Source organism: Gorilla gorilla, chromosome X (assembly GCF_029281585.2).
Source record: "Gorilla gorilla gorilla isolate KB3781 chromosome X, NHGRI_mGorGor1-v2.1_pri, whole genome shotgun sequence".
NCBI lineage: Eukaryota > Metazoa > Chordata > Mammalia > Primates > Hominidae > Gorilla > Gorilla gorilla.
In genome coordinates this window covers 108965747-108977925 of record NC_073247.2, presented here as the reverse complement: position 1 = coordinate 108977925, position 12179 = coordinate 108965747, and the positions used below count along the sequence as shown (strand labels likewise).

The 12179-nt window shown below is 39.0% G+C and overlaps 1 protein-coding gene and 1 pseudogene across 6 annotated transcripts in view; both read right to left on the bottom strand.

Annotated features, from left to right (window-relative positions):
• The window catches only part of DIAPH2 (diaphanous related formin 2), a 914723-nt gene that overhangs the window by 399060 nt on the left and 503484 nt on the right, over positions 1–12179 (bottom strand). The gene's annotated exons all lie outside the window — the stretch shown is intronic.
• Positions 10127–10336, bottom strand: LOC115932595 (uncharacterized; annotated as a pseudogene).

Genomic DNA, 12179 nt, shown 5'->3' with positions numbered 1-12179 from the left:
GTCTTTTCACATAATGCCACATTTCTTGGAGGGTTTGTTCATTCCTTTTCATTCTATTTTCTCCAATCTTGTCTGCACACCTAATTTCAGCAAGGTGGTCTTCAATCTCTGATATCCTTTCTTCTGCTTGATCGATTCAGCTATTGATCCTTGTGTATGCTTCATAAAGATTTTGTGCTGTGTTTTTCAGCTCCATCAGGTCATTTATGTTCATCTCTAAACTGGTTATTCTAGTTAGCAGTTCCTGTAACCTTTTATCAAGGTTCTTAGCTTCCTTGCATTGGGTTAGAACATGATCCTTTAGCTCAGAGAAGTTTGTTATTGCCCACATTCTGCAGTCTACTTCTGTCAGTTCGTCAATCTCATCCTCTGTCCAGTTTTGTGCCCTTGCTGGAGAGGTGTTGCGATCATTTGGAGAAGAAGAGGCATTCTGGTGTTTGGAATTTTCAGAGTTTTTGCGCTGGTTTTTCCTCATCTTCATGGATTTATCTACCTTTGATCTTTGAGGCTGATGACCTTTGGATGGGGTTTTTGTGGGGGGGGGGGGGTCTTTCTTGTTGATGCTGTTGTTGCTTTCTGTTAGTTTTTCTTCTAACAGGCCTCTCTTCTGCAGTTCTGCTGGAGTTTGCTGGAGATCCACTCCAGACCCTGTTCACCTGGGTATCACCAGTGGAGGCTGCAGAACAGCAAAGACTGTTATCTGCTCCTTCCTCTGGAAGTTTCATCCCAGAGGAGCACCGGCCTGATGCCAGCTGGAGCTCTCCTGTATGAGGTATTTGTCAAGCCCTGTTGGGAGGTCTCTCCCAGTCAGGAGGCATGGGGGTCATGGACCCACCTGAGGAGGCAGACTGAGCCTTACCAGAGCTGGTGTGCTGTGCTGGAAGAATCCCCCTTATCAGGATCAGCTGCTGTCTTCGAAGCCGGCAGGCAGGAAAGATTAAGTCCACTGAAGCTGTGCCTGCAGCTGCCCCTCCCCACAGGTGCTCTGTCCCAGGAAGATGAGAGTTTTATCTGTAAGCCCCTGACTGGGGCTGTGGCATTTCCTTCAGAGAGGCCCCGCCCCTGAGTAGGAATCTAGAGAAGCATTCTGGCCACAGCCACTTTGCCACGCTGTGATGAATTCCGCCCAGTCCAAACCTGTCAGTCTCAGCACTGTCAGGGGAAACCACCTACTAAAACCTCAGTAATGGCGGATGACCCTCCCTATCACCAAGCTTGATCATCCCAGGTCGACTCCAGACTGCTGTGCTGGCAGCGAGAATGTCAAGCCAGTGGTTCTTAGCTTGCTGAGCTCCGTGGGAATGGGACCTGCTGAGCGAGACCACTTGGCTCCCTGGCTTCAGCCACATTTCCAGGGGAGTAGATGGTTCTGTTTCGCTGGTGTTCCAGGCACCGCCGGGGTACAAAAACAACTCCCGCAGCTAGCTGGGTGCCTGCCCAAACAGCTGCCCAGTTTTGTGCTTGAGACCCAGGGCCCTGGTAGTGTAGGCATACGAGGGAATCTCCTGATCTGCAGATTACAAAAATTCGTGGGAAAAGCGTAGTATCTGGGGCGGGTAGCACAGCCCCTCACTGCTTCCCTTGGCTGGGGGAGGGAGGTCCCTGGCTCCTTGGCCTTCCTGGGAGAAGCGACGCCCCATCCTGCTTGTGCTCGCTCTCTTTGGGTTGCACCCACTGTCTAACCAGTCCCAATGAGATCAACTAGGTACCTCCCTTCTGCATTTGTCTCGTTGGGAGCTGCAGACTGGAGCTGTTTCTATTTGGCCATCTTGGCTCCTCCATCCCAAAAATGAAAAGCTGTATACTTTTACTATACTTGGTCTAGCTCTTTTAAAAGTAGGTAACCTTTAAAAAGTACTTAGGAAGGAAATACAACAGACTAAATATTCTGATTTCTTCATGGCTGAAAAAGTGTCAGATAATTCAAAGATAAGAGCATGAATGTACAGTCCATCGAAATCTGAGTAGAAGCCAAAGGATTAAGTTGCTATTAATATCAACAAGGTTTCAGGAAGTTTCCCTACCCTACTCTTCCACCAAGCCCTGGTTGAAATCAGAACTGAAAACAGCAGTTGGTATATGGAAAGTTTTCAACTTCAGTGCTGAGAAAACTAATATTTCACAAGAACTAGAACATTGCGGGAGATCAGAAAAGAAGGAAAAATAGAAATTGCTTCAATAAAGAAGCAAGGAACATGATGTAAAGAAAGAAATATCCCTGGATCAAGCTTTACATAAATGCTTGCTTGAGAGACTGGAGTGTAGAATTATGCCATTGGCAAATATTAATAAAAAGATACAGATACACACATATACATATACATGTGTACATGTATATATGCATGTATACACATATTCCATACACATATATGGAATAAAAGCAATTTAAGCTATACAACATGATAAAGCAAGTTATTTTATAAGAAATGTATTATCAGTTTTTATGTTCAGATACACACATGTACACACACACACATATACATACACACATATACATATGTTAATATAATCCTCAAAAAAACCACCTTATGGGAAGATTACTTAGATTGAGGGTGGCAAACTATTATAAGGGGAGATTATAAAAAATAGGGTAAGAGAAAAACTCAGCACTGCCTTCCTCTGAAACATGCCTTAGCTTATGGCTAGGTGCTTTTCCTCCCATCTACTACCTGCCCTGACCCCACCCTCCCAAAGCACTTACTTCTCTGCTTGTGAATTCTTCTTACTACATTCACTTCCCCTCACCTTTAATCAAGTTTGGCCATGGCTCACATGTCAACCTAATATATTTGAAATATAAAGGATATCTCCTGCTTTCCTTTTTTAACCAAGTATAATGCTGTCAAAGTATGAGGGGATTTGTGAGCTGACAGGGATGAAAATATCAAATGAATGTGCTGGAAAATCACTGTGACTTTACGATAACAGAAGACCACACTACTTAAACTATGTAGTTGAAGTTCAATATATGTGATTAAACCCATCAGGTACTTACTTGTCTATAGTCAGCACTGTGCTAACTGATAAAAAATGCGGTAGCTGGCATGGATCATTAGCTTAAAGAGGTTATAATTTTAATGGAATAAAAGATCAGAAGAAATAATATACTTAAGGCATTGCTGGTGATTCTGTAAATTCATAATATTTTACATAGGAATGAACTTTTATTTATTATAATTGCAAATACATTAAGTACAAATTAAAATACATTTGTGCCTATATATGTATAATATGCATATTCAAATTAAATAAGTCCTAGTTTCATCCACTTCGTAAGTTTTCATAGAAAAACTTCTATGACCATGTGTAACAATGGACAAGTTTAGCTTAAAGGGTATATTAAAATCTGATGGTCCTTATATTAATATATATATACACACATATGCGTATATATATATGTATATACGCATGTGTGTGTGTGTGTGTGTGTGTGTGTGTGTGTGTGTGTGTGTCTATTTTGTTGTTGTTAGTATACCTCACTGATTTGACCAGGAACGTTTTAGGTAAATAAAACAGAATCCTTAGGTTTCTTATATATCTCTCTAGTGTCGTCTAATAAGTTTTTCTTTTTAACCGTAAGATGAGCTTCTCAACATTCATGAGACATGCACCAGAATCATTCATTCCCCTTGTCTTTTGAAAGAAACAAATAGTTTTCAGCTGACTCTCATGAATCTGACAGTCTCTCTTTCTGAGTCCTATAAAGCTGTCTAAGTGATGCAAACATAACTGGCTTGCTTTAGAATACTGAATAGCATTTTCTATTTATTTTTATTCAACTGGAAATACACAAGGCTGGGGAAATAGAGAAAAGAATTAAAATAACTGGTTTTTAAAGAACAACCTGGTCAAATTAGTAAAATCTTAGCCCTTGACAGCCAACATGGTTGTGGTCAAGGAAAATCATAAAATGACCTGAACACTTCAAACTTAACCTTGGGAAAAGGCTGAAGAGTAGCCATTTGTTAAGCTGAAGCTACTAATTCTGCAAATCAAATATATAAATATCACCCTACCATGCCCCTGGTAAACAAGAGAACTGAAACAAATGTCATCTATAGTAAGCAAGGCACAGCGAATATACTTTAAAATGCAGATATAGCTCATGAACTACTATAGAATTATCTTCCAATAAAATAGGCTAACTAAATTTCTTACATATGTGATCGATTGTTAAATGTCTGAAGGAAGTTTATAAGAACAACTTACACTCTACCTTATATGAGATGAAGAATCACACAGTGTTTCTCCTTCTTATGGTCCTAAGATATTCGAATTTGAACTATTCTTAAAATGAGGCATATATAGAAAATGTAAGCACATAATTTCTTTAGTATTAGGAAGTTCTGTTTATGATTCGTGTCTATATGTGTATATACTTATGTACATGAATGTACAGATAACCTTCCATGTAACTCAGAACACATCTCATGGGGAACACAATTAGTCCTCACTATAAATTTATGAATTAAGTTACCATTTTTCTTTTGGCACATGAGAGGGAATAGAGATAGTATATGAGTATAGTGAGTACAGCAGCCAGGCAATGGCAGAACAAGAACTGGCCTTCACTTGTATTTACCTTTCATTTAATTTTCTTTTACCAGTTACACATTATTGTTTTTTATGTATTTCCTCAAAACTTCCTAACACCTGTAATCCCAGCATTTTGGGAGGCTGAGGCGGGTGGATCACTTGAGGTCAGGAATTCAAGACCAGTCTGACCAACATGGTGAAACCCCATTTCCACTAAAAATACAAAATTAGTCAGGCGTGGTGGCACATGTCTGTAATCTCAGCTACTTGGGAGGCCGAGGCAGGAGAATCGCTTGAACCCGGCAGGCGGAGGTTGCAGTGAGCCAAAATCACACCACTGCACTCCAGCCTGGGCAACAAAAGCAAAACTCCATCTCAAAAAAAAAAAAAAAACAAACCGAAAAAAAAGAAATAAAAACCTTTTTCATTTACATTTTCCAAATGAAAATCAGATGTGTACCAGCTGCAAATATACACTCTCAATATAGAAATTGCATTTAAAATAACTATACAGTGATACCTGGCTCATTTCCTATATTTCAATCTAGAAAGAAATTGTTGGTAAAGCTCAGAGTGAACATTTTCCCTTTTTTTCTTTAACAAACTTCCAGTACTAGCTCATAATTGAAGCATTTCATGTTATTTCTTTCCTGGTATCTCTACCATTTCTGTGTTTATTAACATTTGATGACAAATCCCCTGTTATTAGTTTTGTGAATTTTATACCACTAGAACCATATTTTCTATCAACAAATTTCTGTTAGCATCTGATGATGTCCTAATGCCTACAATCTTCTGTTATATCCTGCATGGCTTCAGAGCAGATAAGAAGGCAGGAACATGGAAATGAATGAGCAAAGGTAAGATATAACACCGAAAATCCCTTTTTATTGTTCTTTCTCTATATACTGCAATACAACAAAACTATACACACGTATGTGCGTGTGTGTGTGTGTATGTGTGTGTGTGTGTGTGTATGTGTATCACTATAACTCTGATTCTGAGTTCTGGATCCAGTGATAAGCTACCGAGCTTTGCTAGCCTGTGTAATTGTCCCCATGTGTTTCCAATAATTAGTAGCTTCTGAAGATATTGTCATATTCTTTCATATTTTTCTCATATTTGAAAATACAGTTATGATTTTAGTCATTTATTGCAATTAAATCTTGCAAAGAATGCTTTTATTTTGAAAAACAATGGCATAATGTCAAATAATTAACTTGTGCTCTCTTTACACACACATTTTTATTTATTTGCTTCTAAGTTAACTACCCAGCTACTGATAAGCTTTTCTGCTCTATGAACAATCGTGTTTACTACTGCCCCATGGATGCTTACTCTTCTTTTTTTTTAACAACATAATGTTATTTGCTTCCCTTTTATTTTTTTAATATGTAGAACAGAATATTTCAACGTTAAAAATTTGTAACATGGTAGGCCAGTGCAGGCTTAGACTTTTTGTATTACTTTCCATTTATTAGCAATCTATCCACTTTTTTTTTTTTTTGAGATGGAGTATTGCTCTATCGCCCAGGCTGGAGTGCAGTGGCGAGATCTCAGCTCACTGCAACCTCCACCTCCCAGGTTCAAGCGATTCTCCTGCCTCAGCCTCCTGAGTAGCTGAGATTACAGGTGTGCACTACCATGCCCAGCTAATTTTTGTATTTTTAGTAGAGACGGGGTTTCACCATGTTGGCCAGGCTGGTCTTGAACTCCTGACCTCAAGTGATCTACCCGCTTCAGCCTCCCAAAGTCCTGGGATTACAGGCGTGAGCCGCTGCGCCTGGCCTAATCTATCCACTTTTAATCATTTCTCATTTTACCAGTGAGACTAGTCAATGGCAATTTCCAACTATACTTCAAGGGACAATGCTGAAGTTACACTTTAATATTTAATTAAAAATTCATTATGATGCCCCAAATGTATGATTATACAATATATTTTGATGTTATATATATTTCAGCTATCTCCTAGAAGATATCATTTACTTTTTAATTTTGTTTATAACTTTTTTTAAATTATGGAATTGATCAAGTGACACATATCTATCAAAATTTACATGAGGTTTTCTCCTAAACTTTCATGCTCAGTAAGCCCAGCCCTATCCTAAGACTAAACAATAGCCACCTAGGTTTTGTTGTCCTTTATTGATTCATTTCATTAGCTTTTGCTTTTTTAATCATTACAAAATTTATTTTAGAATATGGTAAGGTTGGGACCATACTCCCCAACCAATTGGTTTAACCAATTATTACAGAACTGTTGATTAAGTAATCCATCCTTGAGGAAGGTAGTTATACAGTTTAGGAAACAATTTTGAATGATCTAAAAAATAGGCTTTCCTAATAATGTGGGCTCTTTCTCTTGCTGACATAAATAATATGTGCCTGTATACTGTTAAGCTATAAAATCGTTCATTTAATCACATTTAATTGAGTTTATGATTTTATACTTAATTCTAGCTTAAACTCTATAACAATACTATTTATTTTCTCCCCTCCCCTCTCATCATGATGTTTAAGGTAGGTTATCTGGACAGGTGAAACCACTAAAACAAATTCAACAATTTGAAAATATTTCTAGGGGCCGGGTGCAGTGGTTCACGCCTGTAATCCCAGCACTTTGGGAGGCCAAGGTGGGCAGATCACGAGGTCGGGAGATTAAGACCATCCTGGCTAACACAGTGAAACCCCATCTCTACTAAAAATACAAAAAGAAATTAGCCGGGCTTGGTGGCGGGTGCCTGTAGTCCCAGCTACTCGGGAGGCTGAGGCAGGAGAATGGCTTGAACCCGGGAGGCAGAGCTTGCAGTGAGCCAAGATCACGCCACTGCACTCCAGCCTGGGCAACAGAGCAAGACTCCGTCAAAAAAAAAAAAAACTTCTAGGATATTAAAATGGAAATGGGATGTTTTACTAAGAATCATACCATTATCTGGTAGGGAAGGGAGAAGCCATTTTTAATACTAATATGCAAAGAGAAACATTACCGTAGAGCAGAGATATGGAGCAAATGCAAGACTTGTAGTCATATGACCTGAGGTTCTAAATCTGACTCTGCGACTTATTAGCTAGTTCTGCTGTTTTGGGCACATTACTTAAGGCACCTGAGCTTCAGTCTGTCATCCACAAAATGAGAGTGAGCAAATATGTCCTCACAGTGTTTTCAGAAAAAACAAAGCCTGACAATGTATGTAAAAGATACACTGAATACCAAAAAGAAATAAACAAGTGTTTATTATATAAAGTATTATACAAATATATAATATTATGACAAAACTAACTTATTTATAGACCAGAAATTAGAACCCATAATCCACGGATTTAAATTTTCCAATTGGCTTGATTGCCTAATTCCAGCTGAGAAAGCAAAGTGAGTAGGTAGTTCCTTGAGTCATATAATATTTTGTGAGGATGCTAAAATCCTGCTAAAGAGCAAATCAAAATAAATGAATATAACATGTAATTAAAAGTATTATACAAGTATATTTTCCATTCAACTTGTCAGCATAAACTTCACCAGAAAATGAAATCGCTTTTCCAGCACCAGTAGAATGCAAACGAGTAGAATGCAATCAATGTCTTTATTAAATGATACCAATTGGGAGATAACTTAGTCTTAGTACAAGGACAATAAAAGGCCTTAAATTTTTGACAAGACAAATGTACCTTTAATTCACTTTAATAAAATAAGAGAAATCAATAATTAAAATGTGCTTGAGAAACTAAATTAACTGCATAATGAAGGTAACCCAATGAAGTACTGGCACATCAAAATATAGGAAGTATAAATCTGGTAAAAGAAGAAAAATAAAATTGACAAAGCTCAAGTTAATTTAAGAATAGAAATGTGGGCTGGGCATGGTGGCTTATGCCTGTAATCCCAATATATTGGGAGACTGAGGCGGGAGGATTGCTTGAGCTCAGGAGTTTGAGGCCAGCCTGGCCAACATGGTGAAACCCAATCTCTACAAAAAATGCAAAAATTAGCCAGGCATGGTGGCGAGCACCTGTGGTCCCAGCTACTAAGGAGGCTGAGGTGGGAGAATCACTTGAGCCCAGGAGGTCGAGGCTGCAGTGGGCCAAGATGGCACCAGTGCACTCCAGCCTGGGCGACAGAGAGAGACCCTGTCTCAAAAAAAAAAAAAAAGAAAAGAAAAAGAAAAAGAAAGAAATAATGTATTATTTAGGAAAAAGAGAGGGAATTTGTTGCTTTATTCAGAGCTGTGGACTAGGAATATGAATGTGTAGGTTCTAGTTTTAATTCCATGATTTCTTAGTAGTGAGTCTTAAGTAACTCTCTTAACTTCTCTTAGGCCTTACTTTTCTCAAATATGAAATAAGGAGATCAAACTAGACCAGTTGTTCTCAGGTGTTAGGGTTTCAGAAACTGCAAAAAATTGGGAGGCACTTTCTATACTGCCAAATTAGGCTATTATTTTAAGAGGAAAATTCCTACCATCTATCATCACCATCATCTCATAAAAGTAGGATATTTTATCATGAAAAAATATGTAAAAGAAATAATCTCAGAATAAAGGAGTAGTTCTTTATATTGAATACATTGAGCTTAAATTTCTGTGTGTTTTAAATTATCATTTACGGGCTGATGAAAACTTCACAGGTTAACACTGGTTCACAGAACAGTGTTTTAGCAAATGGAATCTAAGGGCACATCTAGCTCTTATATTCTATGGCTCAACTCCTATTTGGATACTCTCTTGCTTTACAAAATAGGTATACGCATGGATTTAAAAAGCAGGTATTAGTGTTAAGGGTATTACTGGGCATTAGGGGTAGAGATAAAGAGAACTTCTACTTTTGAAAAAGTACTTTTCTTTTCTTTTCTTTCTTTTTTTTTTTTTTTTGAGATGGAGTCTCACTCTCTTGCCCAGGCTGGAGTGCAGTGGCACAATCTTGGCTCACCAAAACCTCCGCCTCACGGGTTCAAGTGATTCTCCTGCCTCAGCCAACCAAGTAGCTGCGAGCACCTACAGGTGTGAGCCACCATGCCCAGCTAATTTTTGTATTTTTAGTAGAGAAGGGGTTTCACTATGTTGGCCAGGCTAGTCTCAAACTCCTGACCTCGTGATCTGCCCACCTTGGCCTCCCAAAGTGCTGGGATTACAGGTGTGAGCCACTGCACTCAGCAAAAGTACTTATTTTTCATTGTGGTAAGGCAAAGAGTCTTGTCTGGGATAAATTCTTGTTCCAGTGTGGCCATTTTACTATTAGGTTCATGGACATGCTAATGTTCAGTTTTTCACTGCTTCCTTTTGAGATGATTAGAGTAGACTCATACTCATCTTTTCAGCACTTATTTGGAGGGCAGCAAAGCTCATGCTGCTATCCAGTCACTTTTCTTTCTTCTCCCTTGTCTCCCTAAGATTTAACTATAAACTGACGATATTATGGAAATCAAAAATTAAGGGAACTAAAGCATAAAAAGTATCTTGTTTGTGTTATACTTTGGATCATATAAACAGAATGCTAATGAATGAATGGTAGGTTTTTAAGGGTTATTTTCTTAGCAAGGTAATTAACATATCATGCTAATACAAATATTAATAGAAATATAGATATACTTTGAGCAGCCTGCAGCCTACACCCTACTTTCCTAGAGCTGAGAGAAGAGTGAGACTACACTCCTTAAGCCTGCTTCCCAGGGAAGATACAAAATGCTTTCTCAGTATCTATCCCACTAGAGATTTTAAAAGGAAGAACTCTGAAGGAACAAATCCAACAAATGTGTAATTTTTTATTTCTACACTTGATCTTAGCCAAAAGGCCAAGAATCAATACATTTTTCTTTTTTTTTGAGACAGAGTTTCCCTCTTGTTGCCCAGGCTGGAGTGCAATGGCATGATCTTGGCTCATGGCAACCTCTGCCTCCCAGGTTCAAGCGATTCTCCTGCCTCAGCCTCCCAAGTAGCTGGGATTACAGTCATGCGCCACCAAGCCCAGCTAATTTTGTATTTTTAGTAATGACAGGGTTTCACCAGGTTGGTCAGAATGGTCTTGAACTCCTGACCTCAGGTTATCCGCCTGCCTGGGCCTCCCAAAGTGCTGGGATTACAGGCGTGAACCACTGCACCCGGCCCGTTTTTATTTCTCTGTATGAGAGTCAGGTCCACGTAGCATTTGAAAGAGGGGGCTACTGCACAGAGAATTAGGTGGGGAAAGGACGAGGACTTTATGGGATTAGGACAAAGAACTTTGCCTTGTGACTTCAGATAATGAACTGGGGGAAGGACTGGCAGTGATTCACCTTCTAGAGTCCAGTACCTATGAATTTTTTTTTTTTTTTTTTTTTTTTTGAGACGGAGTCTCACTCTGTCACCCAGGCTAGAGTACAGTGGCATGATCTCAGCTCACGGCAACCTCCGCCTCCCGGGTTCAAGAAATTCTCTGCCTCAGCAGGGATTACAGGCGCCTGACACCACACCTGGCTAATTTTTGTATTTTCAGTAGAGATGGGGTTTCGCCATATTGGCCAGGCTGGTCTTGAACTCCTGACCTCGTGATCCACCCACCTCAGCCTCCCAAAGTGCCCGGATTACAGGCGTGAGCCACCATGCCTGGCCGATTTACATTGTCTTGCTAACTAAGGAGCAACATGGGACAGCATCCCCAGTGAGGCTGACCCTCATGTCATCCTTCTGAAGTTGCTAAGATATGTACTTTGAAAAGTTTCTAAAAGTTACACAATACGTAGTTTAAACTCTATTGGTCCTATTAAGGGTACATGTTTTTAAATTCCCTCCACTTTGCTGAAACAAAAGGCAGCCCGCAGAAAAACCTTTAAACCTTTGAAAACTTTTCCCAATCTGGACTGGCGTAATATCCTAGAATCACAAATCTGTTCATCTACCCTAGTGATGGCCCATGCCACTATAACTAAAAACCTCTATCATTCAAGGAATGCACACTCTGGAGACTAGTGCATTGTACAAACACAAAGAATGGGGCTACAAATGCCATGAATTCACAAAGAATTTGGTTGAAAAACAGAGCACATCATCAGTGGTGAAGCAAGTGACGAGAAACCTAGAAACCAAGAGATTAAATTCTAAATCTGTTTCTGCTACTTTTTCATTATTTAAGACTAATAAAGCCGTTTTGATACTGTCTATGTGAAACAGACATTTTCTAATAGCACTAGAGTTTTTCTCCTGAGCCAAAACACTCATGCACATAGGATACAACTTAACAAGCCAAGTAAGAGTGCCCAGAGTTTGAGTAGGCAGCCTTTATTGCCTATGTGTTGACAGTCTCCGCCTTTGCTCTCGCCCTAAGGGCACTGCAATCATCATACCTGCCTAGTTAAGCATCTCTCTAGGGCCTTGCCCTTCAGAGGCAGGTAACTCAAACAGCATGCCTGCTTTAAAGGTTACATTTTCTCACAATAAATCCTACTCACTTTTTGTTTTCTTTTTCTTTTTGGCTAGGCAAAAAGAGGGATTTTTTAAAAATTGCTTCTTATTTTTTAACCTTTTTCTTCATTTAGTAGAGACATTAATTTTATAATATTGGACATAGGGATTGGCAATTTTTAATAAAGAAAATGGTTTTACATATCAATGGCAATAGATGGGTTAAAATATCATTTGTAATTCACTATCCATATCCTAAGATAAACCCAG